This window comes from Danio aesculapii, chromosome 18, assembly GCF_903798145.1.
Source record: "Danio aesculapii chromosome 18, fDanAes4.1, whole genome shotgun sequence".
NCBI classification, from domain to species: Eukaryota; Metazoa; Chordata; class Actinopteri; order Cypriniformes; family Danionidae; genus Danio; species Danio aesculapii.
Genome location: NC_079452.1, coordinates 28,950,425 through 28,966,537, shown reverse-complemented (window position 1 = coordinate 28,966,537; position 16,113 = coordinate 28,950,425). Strand labels below are relative to the sequence as shown.

At 38.4% G+C, this 16,113-nt stretch overlaps 1 pseudogene; it reads left to right on the top strand.

Annotated features, from left to right (window-relative positions):
- LOC130245349 (rho guanine nucleotide exchange factor 17-like) overlaps positions 1–16,113 on the top strand; it is a 179,134-nt pseudogene that overhangs the window by 115,805 nt on the left and 47,216 nt on the right.

Sequence of the window (16,113 nt, the reverse complement as noted above, 5' to 3'; positions counted from 1 at the left end):
AATCGGTTTGCTCATATGGTTGGATTTACCTTAACTTTTTGGGTTTTACAGGGTATTAATAGGTTAATGGATAGACGGATGAATGGATAAACTTTTAAATTTAAATAAATAAATAAATAAATAAATAATGCATTATTAAATATTGAACTATGATTAATAAATGCTGTACAAGTATTGTTTATTATTAGTAAGTACATTAACTAATGAAACCTGATTTTAAAGTGTAACCAAGTCTCTTTATTAATCAGGGGTCGCCACAGTGGAATGAACCGCCAACTTATCCAGCATATGTTTTACACAGCGGATGCCCTTCCATCTGCAACCCATCACTGAGAAACACTCATACACTCTTGCACACACTCACATACACTACGGCCAATTTAGCATATTCAATTCACCTGTACCGCATGTCTTTAGAGTTGGAGGAAACTCACGGGGAGAACATGCAAACTCCACACAGAAATGCCAGCTGACCCAGCCGGGGCTCGAACCAATCACCTTCTTGCTGTGAGGCGATTGTGCTACCTCACTGTGCTCAGTTTATTTGTCATTCTGTTCGCCAATTACTCAGGTTTTAATATTACCATGCTATTTGAAACTTGAACCTGTTCCTCTTGAGTAAAGTCCGCCATTGTGATATGAAAGTGTGTGTCGTTTATTTGTTGGCTCTAGAAATGCTCATTGATGTTTTGTCGTTTGGTCACATGAACATGTTCAACACATGCGCTGCCATCAACATTGGCTCATTACAGATTAATATTTCCCTTCATGTTTCTCAGAGGCGCCGCTCAGCTTGACCTCGTCTTTCCAAGAAAAGCATTTGCAGGTTGCTGCGTTCATAATGTGATTTTATAATAATGAATCTGCCCCATAATGCACCGGGAGAATCGGGCACACAAGGCACCTTTTGACATTATGTAAGGCAAATGCCAAGAATGTTCATGGCTTTTGTTGATGTATAAATGAATTAGATTTCTGAAGCAGTGCTTTGACTTTTGAGGCCTCACATTGGGTGTGTGCGTGTGCGTGTGAGTGTGTGTGTGTGGCTGGATTTAATCACATTATGCTTATTAGGCATATTTAAAATGTTTAAAGTGCACATAATTACATATTTATAAGATTTACTTCTAAAGAGTATTAGCTAGCATCTAGGTACTGTGGTTGTTTTTATTAATAGTATGAAAAAACTATTATATTTTAAATTTTATATAATTTGTAAATAAAAATTTATTATATTTTAAATTATATATAATTTTTTATTGCATTTGCATTTGCATTTAAGTAACAGAATTTGTTTTATTTACATTTTTTGCCAATCTTTTAGTAATTATTATTATTGAATTTATTTATGAAGTCTTATTTATTTATTATTTTATTATAATTATTTTACTTTATTATTTTATTTATTTTTTATATATCATTTTTTATTTAATTAAGTTTTAATTAGTTTATATATTTTTTTGTTTTAATTTTTAGAGAAAATGTAATTAATGGTGTTTTTCCACATGTATGTATACTTGTATTTTTAAGGTCATTGTACATATTTATTAAGCTAATAGCGATTAGCAATAGTGTTGTTGTAATCGACAGCGATTGAAGATTACTTCCCATCAAACTACAACTACCAGAACCCTTTGCACTCATCAACTCCTGCAGCAGCTGACATTAATCCGGACAGTCACACACAGACACGGTTGTAGCTAATGATTGACTGATTACATGGTCTATATATTTCACTCACACATTGCTGAGTCTTGTTCCATGACGAACATTACGAAGCGTTTTTCCTTGTTTGATTTTCCCGTGTTTAGATTCTGGCCTTGTTCCTCATTTTGACCCTTGCCTAGTCTGATCTCCCACCCGTATTTTGACCATGTCTATTGGATTACCCTTGTTCTACTGCTTTGCTCCTGTTTATGACCATTGCCTGCATGACCTCGCCTTTAATAATCTGCATTTGGTTCCGCAAGTCTTTTGTATGAGTTCACTTCATAAGAAGCATAATTAAATGGCAATGAAAAAGATTTATATTTAGATATTTTTTACTTTTATTTGCATTAGTATTCCTTTTGTATTCAAATAGCTTTTTGCATTTTTTTTGTATTTTTGAGAGACTGTAGTTTTCATTAATACTTTGAATAGGTTTTTTTATATTTAACGCTTTAATTTTAAAATGTAATTACATATTTTTATATTTATTTTTATTTGTTAATAATTAATTTATTTTTAATTTTTTTTTTTTATTATTATTCAATCAATTATTTATTAATTAAAAGAATATTAAATAATATATTTTAGTTTTTAGATAATGACTTATTTAAAATATATAATTATTTTTTTGGCAACGAGCTGGAGTAAAAATAGTCTTATTCAGTTTTATTAAAGTTTTATTCAGGTAGTTTTTAAATGCTTATTATACTTAATCTTTTAGTTACTTATGATAACCCTGCTATTAACCCTGCCATAGATTTGTGGATTATTATAGTTTATTCAATAAACAAACAACTTCAATTTCTATCTTATTATATATCTTAGTGTAGTTTTATTGATGTTGTAAAATTCTATAAGTCAGTTTCTTTGACAGCAATGAACGAGTTTTATTATGTTAAAGATAGAAATGATGCATATGAATACATTAACATTTTAAATTTAGTTTGGAAAAGTGCCATGCATGTAACGCAAGGGTCATGAGTTCGAATCCCACAGAATGCATGAACTACATGCATAAAGTCAGTGCAATAATGAAATTTCTTGCGATATAACATTGTGATTTTTTTTTTTTTTTAATCATGTTATGATCATACTAAAATGAAGGCAAGGCAAGTTTATTTATGTAGCACATTGCATACACAATGGTAATTCTTGGTGCATAAAACACAACAATTCAAGAGTTCACACTTAGCTCACGATTTATACATAGCTTGTTTGGCGTGCTGTCGCCAAAGAGCCCTGAGCTCAAGGGATCCTCGAGCCCAGGGCTCCCTCCTTTCACAGGGTGAGGGGAGACTGAGCTCAGGTCGATCTGAAACTCCCCCGCTGCTGAGGCCAAGGTGAACTTACTGAGAGTAAGACATTAGAAAAAAAGATTTAGGCTTATTTTATCTATATTATAGAGCACATTTGGATGGTGGGAGGAAACCAGGGAACCCGGGGGTAACCCACGCGGACACAGGGAGAACATGCAAACTCCGCACAGAAACACCAGATGGCCCTGTGAAGACCCAACACCATTGGTATTCTTGCTGTGAGGCAACAGTGCTAGTCACTGGGCCACCGTGCCGTCCATTCTGGATAAAGGTGGAAGAAGGGGAATAGGGGGGTTTCTTCCAGACGAAGATTGTAGTAGAGAGGAAATGAGGGTATATATAGTGACTTGGGATCCTTTGATTGGAGGATCATGATTAGCTAATGTGGACCAGCTGGGTTAATCATGAGCACATGCTCCTCTCGAAATTAGTTTAAAATTAAACTTCACTTCATAAAATACAAGTATTAGAAATAAAAACAACCAAGACTTCAAATAATTTAAAACAGAATCAATGCGTATTAAAATTAATTTGGAAACAGTAAAATGCAATGCATGCAGCGCCAAGGTCATGGGTTCGAATCCCAGAGAGTGAATGAGCAGCGATGTTTCTTGCGATTATACAATGTGATTGTTGTGAGGCAAGGCAAGTTTATTTATATTGAACATTTCATACACAATGGTAATTCAAGGTGCATAAAACACAATATTTCATAAAATACAACAATACATAAAATATAACAAGTATTAGAAATAAAAACAACAAAGAATTCAAATGGTTCAAAACAGATTAAATTAATTAGCGTCTTAAATTTAGTTTGGAAATAGTGAAATGCAACGCATGCAATGCCAGGGTCATGGGTTTAAATCCCAGAGAGTGCATGAACTACTGTACATGTATAAAGTCAGTGCAACAACAATATTTCTTGCATTATAACATTAAGATTTTTTTTCTTTTAAATCATGTAGTGATACTAAAATCAAGGCCTTTTAAGTTTATTTATATAGCACATTTCATACGCAATGGTAATTCAAGATTCTTTTGTCATTATTTTGTCAGCACACACAGGTCAGGATGTGCTGCACAAGCCTCTGTCTGAACTCAGACCTAAAAATAAACTGGCAATAAAACATTTTAAACTGCATTTGGAGAGAACTGCTCTCTGGAGGCTCATCGGGGGGCCAGAAATGTGTCCGGCAGCTCCATCCGCATGTGTGGCAGCAGTAAAACACGTCCCGCCGCAGCACTCCCGCAATGCCCAGATGAGGAAAACACAGCCTGACATTAAGACACATGCAGACTCGGTGGATTTCGAAAGGTTACCCTTTTAAAATGGTAACAGGGGACAAAAATAGCAGGGTTTTGTCTGAAAATACACCTTCATGTCATGTATTTGGCTTACAGAATTATTTACATTGTACTGATTTTATACATTTAGTTCATGCAGTCTCTGGGATCGAACCCATGACCTTGCCGTTGCATGCATTGCACGTCACTGTTTCCAAAGTAGGGCGACAGTAGGTAGTGCTGTCGCCTCACAGCAAGAAGGTCGCTGGTTCGAGCCTCGGCTGGGTCAGTTGGCGTTTGTGTGTGGAGTTTGCATGTTCTCCCTGCGTTCGCGTGGGTTTCCTCCAGGTGCTCCTGTTTCCCCCACAGTCCAAAGACAGGTGAATTGGATAGGCTAAATTGTCTGTAATGTATGAGTGTGAATGAGTGTGTATGGATGTTTTCCAGAGATTAGTTGCAGCTGGAAGGGCATCCACTGCGTAAAACGTGCTGGATAAGTTGGCGGTTCATTCCGCTGTGGTGACCTCAGATTAATAAAGGGACTAAGCCGAAAAGAAAATGAATGTTTCCAAACTAAGTTTAATATGCAAATTTATTTAATCTGTTTTAAATCATTTTATCGACACATACAAATACTGTAATATATTGCACCTCTCTGCAATACAGATATTGGATATACTTTCGATATACATATTATGTCTGGAGCTTTGATTGGTCTCAGGTGAAAGTAACTGGTGTCCTGCTGAGAAACCACTTTAAACTGGATCAGGAGTCTGTTTAGAGCAGCAGGTCAGCAGGTTTATTTAGTGCTGTTTTAGAGCTAGAGTATCTGAATGTACATCTGACATACAAGAACACACAGCTGAAATCACTCACAACTTTATATCTGATTTATTGTCTGTGATTTTATTTTCTATATCTGTCACTCTCACTTGATCCTTCACTGTTTTTTTTCTTTTGATGTAAATATCATATATATTTATTTATTTATTTATTTATTTATTTATCAGGTACACCTATCCAACTGCTTATTAACTCAAATTTCTAATCAGCCAATCACATGGCAGCACCTCAATGCATTTAGGCATGTAGACATGGTCAAGACGATCTGCTGCAGTTCAAAATCATCAGAATGGGGAAGAAAGGGGATTTGAGTGACTTTGCCAGACGGGCTGGTCTGAGTATTTCAGAAACTGCTGATCTACTGGGATTTTCACGCACAACCATCTCTAGGGTTTACAGAGAATGGTCTGAAAAAGAGAAAATATCCAGTGAGTGGCAGTTCTGTGGGCGCAAATGCCTTGTTGATGCCAGAGGTCAGAGGAGAATGGCCAGACTGGTTCCAGCTGATAGAAAGGCAACAGTAACTCAAATGACCACTCGTTACAACTGAGGTCTGCAAAAGAGCATCTCCGAACACACAACACGTCCAACCTTGAGGCGGATGGGCTACAGCAGCAGAAGGCCACACCGGGTGCCACTCCTGTCAGCTAAGAACAGGAAACTACAATTCACACAGGCTCACCAACACTGGACAATGGAAGATTGTAGAAACGTTGCCTGGTCTGATGAGTCTCAATTTCTGCTGCGACATTTGGATGGTCGGGTCAGAATTTGGCATCAACAACATGAAAGCACGAATCCATCCTGCCTTTTATCAACAGTTCAGGCTGGTGGTGGTGGTGTAATGGTGTGGGGGATTTTTTCTTGGCACACTTTGGGTCCATTAGTACCAATTGAGCATCTTGTCAACGCCAGAGCCTATCTGAGTATTGCTGCTGACCATGTCCATCCCTTTATGACCACAGTGTCCCCATCTTCTGATGCCTACTTCCAGCAGGATAACACACCATGTCATAAAGCGTGAATCATCTCAGACTGGTTTCTTGAACATGACAATGAGTTCACTGTACTCAAATGGCCTCCACAGTCACCAGAGCTCAATCCAATAGAGCCCCTTTGGGATATGGTGAAATGGGAGATTCGCATTATGGATGTGCAGCCGACAAATCTACACCAACTACATGATCCTATCATGTCAACATAGACCCAAAATCTCTGACTAATATGTCCAGGAGCTTGTTGAATCTATGCCACGAAGGATTAAGTCCGTTCTGAAGGCAAAAGGGGGTCCAACCCGGTACTAGTAAGGTGTACCTAATAAAGTGTCTGGGGTGTGTGTGTATATATGTGTGTATGTATATATATATATATATATATATATATATATATATATGTATACATGTATAGATAAAAAAAATATCTAGTAAAATATTATGTACTGTCATCATGGCAATGGAGGGCTAATAATTCTGACTTCAGCTGAATTATACTGTAACTGCGTGTCTATATATATATATATATATATATATATATATATATATATATATATATATATATATATATATATATATATATGTATGCATTTATTTGAAATAAAATATTTTATGAGATTTTTAAATAACTTTTTTATCATTTTTAATGCTTTTTTTTTTGTCTCTTGCATTTTTTATTTATTCTGTTTATTCTATGACTCTATGAACTGTTTTGAGACGATTCTACATTATCAGTGTTGTTCTGTAATACCCTCTGTGTGAGATGAAACTGACATTTTTTCAGAAAGAAACTTTTCTGAAACCCTGCGACTGTTTCTGTAAACAGACGGGGTCTCTGTTCTCACGAACCAGTTTTAAAGTGACGTTTGCATGAATGTCCTTCAGCCGTGTGATGGTGCAGTATACGTGACTTTGGGTGGCAAACGCTGGACGTGACTTCCGTTTCCCATTACATCCACGTCTGTGTGGGTTTCAGCTGGGTATTTTACTGGATGCTGCAAATAACATATTTAACCATGAAAGACACACCACATCTGGCCCATTACAGTGCTTTTCTTCAAATGTCTCACTAGGATGTGTTTGTGCGATCAGTCAGGACTGAATCACAGCGGTTAGAGAAGGTTATCTTCTCTCTGGCGGAAACACACTCATGTTTGGCTCAGTGGCTGACATAAACTAGTAAACAGGAAACTCTAATTTTGATTAGAGGACTCATTATAATAGTGTGTGTGTGTGTGTGTGTGTGTGTGTGTGCGTGTGTGTGTGTGTGTGTGTGTGTGTGTGTGTGTGTGTGTGTGTGTGTGTGTGTGTGTGTGTGTGTGTGGTGCTTTGAGTGCTTGATAGGGTGTTTTAATAAAATAGTAAACAGGAATCGGTTAATTGAAGACTCATTATGGTGTGTGTTGCTATGGGTGCTATGGTGCTCTGAGTGGTTGCTAGGGTATATCAGGAGATTTGTTAGTGATTTAGTGTGATGATGATGTGTGTGTTACTATAGCCACTGAAATGCCGTAAAGCTGATCTTGACTGCTGTGACATTATTATGTATATTTATATACTGTAAAAATCTCGAACAAGATGTTAATTCTGTGAATTGTTGCCTGGGAAATTGAAAGCGGTTTCTGAAGTGTTCTGAGTGTTTTTTATTACATTGTAATGTGGTTGATAGGGTGTTCTGGGGTGTTGCTAGGGTGCTCAGAGTGGTTGCTAGAGTGTTTTAATGGTTTCTAGGGTGCTCTGAATAGCTGCTACGGTGTTGTAATGGTTGGTAGGGTACTCAAGTGTTTTGTTAGTGGTTGCTAGAGTGTTTTAATAAAATAGTGAACAGGAAACGGTTAGTCGGAGATTCGTTATAGAGTGTGTGCGCGTGCATGCATGCATGTGTTACTATAACAACTGTAAGGGGCCCTAAGTGCCTTAACTTGACTGCTGTGAAATTATCATAACTGCGAGATTTTACATTCCTTAAAAAGATAACTCAAGATTTAAGTTTTGTGTTGCCAAGGAATTTCTGTGAGGTTTCTAAAGTGTTCTGTGTGTTTTATTACATTGTAATATGGTTGAGAGGGTGTTCTGGGGGGTTGTTAGGGTGCTCATAGTGGATGATAGGGTGTTTTAATGGTTGCTAGGGTACTTTAGGTGGTTTGTTAGTAGTTGCTAGGGTGTTTAATGGTTGCTAGGATACTCTAGGTGGTTTATTAGTAGTTGCTAGGGTGTTTTAATGGTTGCTAGGGTACTCTAGGGGGCTTGTTAGTAGTTGCTAGGGTGTTTAAATTGTTGCTAGGGCACTCTATGTGGTTTGTTAGTAGTTGCTAGGGTGTTTTAATGGTTGCAAGGGTACTCTAGGTGGTTTGTTATAGCTGCTAGGGTGTTTTAATGGTTGCTAGGGTACTCTATGGGGTTTGTTAGTAGTAGTTAGGGTGTTTTAATGCTTGCTAGGGTACTCTAGGTGGTTTGTTAGTAGTTACTAGAGTGTTTTAATGCTTGCTAGGGTACTCTAGGTGGTTTGTTAGTAGTTGCTAGGGTGTTTTAATGGTTGCTAGGGTACTCTAGGTGGTTTGTTAGTAGCTGCTAAGGTGTTTTAATGGTTGCTAGGGTACTCTAGGTGGTTTGTCAGTAGTAGCTAGGGTGTTTTAATGGTTGCTAGGGTACTCTAGGTGGTTTGTTAGTAGTTGCTAGGGTGTCTTAATGCTTGCTAGGGTACTCTGTGTGGTTTGTTAGTAGTTGCTAGGGTGTTTTAATGGTTGCTAGGGTACTCTAGGTGGTTTGTTAGTAGTTGCTAGGGTGTTTTGAAAGTTGCTAGGGTGCCCTAGGTGGTTTTTAGTAGTTGCTATGATGTTTTAATAAAATAATAAACAGGAAATGGTTGATTGGAGACTCATTATAGCATGTGTTTGTGTCAGTGTGCATGTGTGTGTAACTATAGCAACCAAAGTGCCTAAACTTGACTGCTGTGAAATTCTCATAAGTGCTAGATTATACACTCCTTAAAAAGTTTAATCAAGATGTTTGTTTTGTGAATTATTGCCAGGTAAATTCTGTGAGGTTTCTGTAGTGTTCTGTGTTTTATTACATTGTAATATGGTTGATAGAGTGTTCTGGGGAGTTGCTAGGGTGTTTTAATGGTTGCTAGGGTACTCTAGGTGGTTTGTTAGTAGCTGCTAGGATGTTTTAAATAGTAAATAGGAAATGGTTGATTAGAAACTCATTATAGTGTGTGTGTGTGTGTATGTGTTTTTGTGACATATCAGGACACAAATCTATATAATGACATAGGCATGACACAGGTATTACAAGAAGGTGGTGAAATATGAGGACTTTGCTGACGTCCTCATTTCTCTAAAAGCTTAGAAATCACACAGGATGAGTTTTTTTTTCTGAGCATAAAACTGCACACAGTTTCCTGTGAGGGGTGGGTTTAGGGTTAGGGCAATATAAAATACAGTTTGGACAGCATAAAAACAATGGAAGCCTATGTAATGTCCCCACAATTCACAAAAACAAATGTGTGTGTGTGCGCGTACGTGCATTCATGTGTGTGTTACTATAGCAACCAAAAAATGCCTTAAAACTGAACTTGACTGCTGTGAAATTATCATAAGTACTATATTGTTTTTAGTGTCCAGGTAAATTATAAGAGGCTACCAAGGTGTTCTGGGGTATGTTTTATTATATTGTATTGTGAATAGTATTGCTCAAGTAAGACTTTTTTTCAGTAATTGACCAATGAAAACACAGAGATAGCAGAGATAACACTTGTGATAGCAAAAACGCCTCTGGAATTCATTATTCTCCCTTAACCATTCATTTCTTATCTTCCATTGATTTAAGGACTCTGAAGTTTTGTGTGTAGTGCATCATCAGGATTGTATGTTTCACATACAGTATCTGCATAGAGGATGTTTTGCAACGAGTTTAATTGATCATTTATTGTCTTTCTACAGGATATGAGAAGACATGTGATGATGACTCTGCTGGACACAGAACAATCGTACGTCGAGTCTCTGCGCACACTCCTTCAGGTATGAAAGGTGTATTTTCATACAGCTGTGCAAATAAATGAATGATCTTATATAAAGCTAATACTAATGACTGATTTCAGCTCTGAGAACATCTTCAACTGAAGCTTTTATCATTTTATATCGCTGCAAATGTGTGAGTGCTTTAAGAACATTAATCATAAATATAACACAATAAAGGCGATTTGTGTTTGATGACAACACCCACAGATGATCTGCACAATAAGAGAACTGAATGACAGAAACATGATGTTACTGTAAGCGTGAGAGCGGAAGCCTCAAACTGCGTTTAATAAGCCAAACAGAGAAACAAATCATCTTTTCCAGTCTCTCCTGACTCATAACCGCCTGTGCCCATGGCTGCCATGGCAACAAGGTGAGCGGGTGACCAGCGCTGCTCCAAAACCATAACAATTCAATTCACCTTTATTTCTATAGCGCTTTCACAATGTAGATTGTGTCAAAGCAGCTTCACATAGAAGATCATAGTAAATTGAATCGGTGTAGTTCAGTTTTCAGGTTTAAGTTCAGTTCTGTTTAGCTCAGTTCTGTGTGGTGTAATATTCACTGCTGAGAGTCCAAACACTGAGGAGCAAATTTATCAATGCGCAGCTCTACAGATCCTGAACCATGCAAGCTAGTGGCGAGGAAAAAACTTCACCAGTTGACAAAAGTGAAGAATTAACAACCTTGAGAGAAACCAGGCTCAGTTGGGCATGACCGTTTCTCCTATGGCCAAACTTCTTGTGTAGTAAACCAGAGCACCCGGAGGAAACCTACATGAACACGGAGAGAACATGCAAACTCCACACAGAAATGCCAACTGACTCAGCCGAGGCTCAATCCCTTCTTACTTGCTAGGTTGTGGCGTTGGCACGATGCTTAATTGGTACTAATGGGCCCAAAGTGTGCCAAGAAAGTATCCCCCACACCATTACACCACCACCAGCAGCCTGAACCGTTGATACAAGGCAGGATGGATCCATGCTTTCATGTTGTTGACGCCAAATTCTGACCCGACCATGCGAATGTGGCAGCAGAAATGGAGACTCATCAGACCAGGCAACGTTTCTCCAATCTTCTATTGTCCAGTTTTGCTGATCCTGTGTGAATTGTAGCCTCAGTTTCCTGTTTTTAGCTGACAAGCGTGGCACCTGGTGTGGTCTTCTGCTGCTGTAGCTCATCTGCCTCAAGGTTAGATGTGTTGTGCGTTCAGAGATGCTCTTCTGCAGACCTCGGTTGTAGCGAGTGGTTATTTGAGTCACTGTTGCCTTTCTATCAGCTGGAACCAGTCTGGCCATTCTCCTCTGACCTCTGGCATCAACAAGACATTTGCGCCCACAGAACTGCCGCTCACTGGATATTTTCTCTTTGTCAGACCATTCTCTGTAAACGCTAGAGATGGTTGTGCGTGAAAATCCCAGTTGATCAGCAGTTTCTGAAATACTCAGACCAGCCCGTCTGGAACCAACAACCATGCCACATTAAAAGTCACTTAAATCACCCTTCTTCTCCATTCTGATGCTCTGTTTGAACTGCAGCAGATCGTCTTGACCATGTCTACATGCCTAAATGCAGTGAGTTGCTCCTATGTGAATGGCTGATTAGAAATCTGCGTTAACGAGCAGTTGGACAGGTGTACCTAATAAAGTGGCCGTGTGTGTATAAAATTATTAAACATGGAAAAATGACAAATACACCTACGAACAATTAAAACAACCCGTGTTGTGGATGGTAAAAGTTCATAAAAGCAAATGATCATATTCATATTGTATGGTATTTTCATACTTCAAAAATCGCTTTATAGTGGTCCAATAAAGCATGGTAATATTGCAACACAAGTCCAAAATCAACAGCGTCTGACTCAGGTCACAGGCTGCTTCAGTTTCTCTGTTTTGACTAGCGCACATCTGGCTAATGTTCTTCATACGTGCCCGAAAACATGATAAACACTCTTGTCTGTCATCCATCCTTCAAGTACATCTCCAACACCTTCTCCAGATCTGCACATTCACACCTTCACGCTGATATACCTATAAACCCAAGCTCTCTGCACGCCAAAACACTGACGTTGTCTGGAAACAAATATATACAGTAGGTGAGAGTTCAAAGTGACTATTACCGTCGCGTCATATACCGCCGCCGTTTGAAATAGGAGCCGCTTTGTTTTTAGTGTATGACCGCAGTTTGTGAATGAGCCGCCAGGGGGCGCAAAGGGACGGGATGCGAACGGACAGAAATAGCCCACACAGCAGCCTTAAATATGCTACTGTGCTTGTAAATGAGATTAAACAATAAGTCAAAGCATTATAATTCCTTTATTAATCATTTAAAATTTGTTAACACGCTTTATTGTTATTCTAAACTTTTTAAGTGCAAAGACTTTTTTTTAGATATAACGTTAGCACAGGCCCGGATTGGATAATCGGGAGGACCGGGAGAATTCCCGGTGGGCCGGTCCGTGTTTTGGCCGCGAGGGCCGGGTCCCTAGCTGCTCGCACTCTCAGCCGTCGCACTTTTTTCATTCATTAATTTATTATTTGACCATAGCCTCACTCTTTTTACTCATTATTTTGCCGCAGATTCACTCTTATTTTTTATTTTCTCGCAGCCCCGTGAGCAGAATGCAGCCTGCAGGTTAATGATTATGTACCATAATTCGACCCCAAACAGCGGCACCTCAGTGAAAATAAGAATTTGAATAATTAATATTAATGAATATTACACCTGCTCAATGAAAATCAGATATAGATATATACCTACATACATACATGTAGCTTGGGACAGACAGACACAGCATTGAAAACATTCATTCATTCATTTTCTTTTCGGTTTAGTCCCTTTATTAATCAGGGGTCGCCACAGCAGAATGAACCGCCAACTTATCCAGTATATGTTTAACGCAGCGGATGCCCTTCCAGTCACAACCCATCACTGGGAAACACCCACACACTTTCATTCACACACACCCTACGGACAATTTAGCTTACCCAATTCCCTTATACCGCATCTCTTTGGAAACCGGAGAACACGCAAACTCCACACAGAAATGCTAACTGACTCAGCCGAATCTACTAATTTGCAATTTCATGTAGATTTATGGAAGTAAAATTATTTGTAATTGACACTTGAAGTCATTTATTGATAAATAAATAACATTTTGATACATTGTTGTTAATACTGTAAGTGCTTGTTTCGTGACAGTAAAGGTTTATTAATATTAGTAAATGTTCTTATATCTACTAATTTGCAATTTCATGTAGATTTATGGAAGTAAAATTATTTGTAATTGACACTTGAAGTCATTTATTGATTAAATAAATAACATTTTGATACTTTTTTATTGAAGAAGTACTTGTTTTGTGTCAGTAAAGACTTATTAATATTGTTAAATCTTATTAAATCTACTAATATGCAATGTTATGTATATAGACGTTATGTTATAGACGTTATATCAGTTGTAGTTGACATTTTGATTTTGTTTTTGCAAATAAGTTTTTGTTTTTTGTCTGTAAAGATTTATTAAGATTAATAAAACTTCTTATACCTACTAATCGTGACATGTGATGTCATTTATGGATAAATAAAAAGCTTTTTGCTACATTGTCATTCAGAAGTCCATGTTTTGTCAGGAAAGATGAACACAGAATGTTTGTCTGCATTTGATGCGACACAGTTTACATCCCAAAGGAATAGTCAGGCATTTCCTTTAATCAGTCTGTCACAAACTACATGCAAACACACACATTCTCTCATTTATGCATGCATATTCACTGTTATTGCATGCATATTCATTGTTATGTATTCATGCATATTCTTTGATATTTATACTGCATTCAGTTCTCAGAAAATGTGTCAAATGTGCAAATATCTCTGACGCATTTATGGTTTCAGCAGTTCAAGAGCCCATATTATGGGTTTTTGAAAATGCCCTTCCATGTAGTGTGTAACACAGCTCTAAGTGAAGTGAAATATCCAGTTAAGGCTTAAATCTGTTAGTGTACAGTGTTTAAAATTATTGATTCATCTATAAAAGAGTCGACCCATAGTGCTTCAAACGAGTCGTCTTGATAACGAGTCATCAGGTGTTTCGCGATGACGCAGCCACGAAACACAAGCCTCGCCAGTAGTTACGCGCGCAAACCAGGGAGATTTGAAACCTGCGGCCCCACCCACTAACACAGAAAAACACTAGACACACACACACACAGACGCCGCCGGTCGAATGAAGTCACGCTGTGCTCAGATGGATAATATTGACAGTCTCTACCCAAAGATGAAACTGTGAAGAGTCAGTGGTTGAGGTTTATTCACTAGTGTAAGTAAGTGCGATTAAAATTGTTGCCTCGTTTACTCTAGCTTGCAAATTATGTATTTATTGTGTTTTACTTCTTAACCTGGTACAGTACACGCGGTTACTCTTTACATTCTCTTATCACATGTAAGCCACGTTAAAAACGCGACGCGTGCCGCTTTGTTTACGGATTTAACGTTAAAGGCTTTTGTGAGCTCGCGTTCCACTGCCGTTTGTCGTTGCTATGGCTATCGTAAGCTAGGAGACAGGAGACTCGTGTCGATCTCCCTAGTTCTGAGGAGGAACGTGATGTGTGTGTGTTTGTGTTTGTGTGTGTGTGTGAGAGAAAAAGAGCAGGTCGAGTGTGTGACGCCTAGAGACAGGAGACTCGCGTCGCTCTCCCTAGTTCTTCTGAGGAGCGTTGTGTGTGTGTGTGTGTGTGTGAGAAAAAAGCCTTACACTATGAAGCGTTTGTGCACTGTGACTACTTTTATATAGTTGATTACCAGCTGGGCATTTCACTCTGTCTCGCGCTGAAGCCTGTCACTGTTGACCAATCGCAGCAGGCTGTCATCGGTCCAATCAGCGCAGATTAGCTTCGCGCTGAGGAGGGGGTTGGGAACAAATCAATCGCTGAACGATTCATATGGGAGTCGCTGGGATAATTAGGTAAAAATAAATGCAGATTATAAGACCATAAAAGTGTTTTTTGACCTTGCATGCATATTAGACTGTTGTTGGAGACCCTTACAACCTACATATGACCCTATTTCATGTATAATATGGGCTCTTTAATATATGCACGTTTGTTTGAGATCTGTCTGTGTGTTTTTGGGTTCAGGGCTACATGAAGCCGCTGAAGCATCCAGAAAACACTCCTCTGTGTGACCCGTCACTGGTGGATGAGATGTTTTACCAGATCCCGGAGATCCTGGAGCACCATGAGCAGTTTCTGGAGCAGGTGCTGGACTGCGTCAACCAGTGGCACGACAAGCAGACCATCGGACACGTGCTCATTCAGTCGGTGAGACTTCCGTTTATGTACTGTGTACATTCATGTTGCATGGGAGAAAGCAGAGCACATGATTGGTGAAACAAAGTCATATATGTTTGAGGTTTAAAGTCACAGTGCACATAAATGTCCCGAGTCAAGTCATGTTCTTGCTAAACACCAATTCCACATTGCAAAAAAAAATCTTGCTGGCTTAAATTTTTTTTGTTAAATCAAGCTAACATTTCTAGTCATCTCAACTTGCGTCAATCAAGCTGACTAAAATATTAAGTTAAGCATTGGAAAATTTTAAAAATAGCATATTGCTAATTATTATTCTTAATTTAATGTAATAAAATAAATGACAAATTGCTCTGCCACCTTTAAGACACAATTGCTATATGTGCTTCATCTCAAACACACTCACTGGCAGAGCTGTGATTAAAACAAAACACTACTGGCTGTATTTTTTAAAGAGGAGGAGCTACTATATGTCCCGCCCTGTTTTCATGTTTCAGTTGAAATAGGGTTAATGCCGAAGCATGCTAATAGGACTTTTAATTTGGCAGTAACCTGGGTTAAGCGCTTCCGGTGAACTGTTTGCAATTGCAAAATCTGCGCGTTTAAGGTCTTTTTTCTTTAAAAATCAGCGATCTCCACT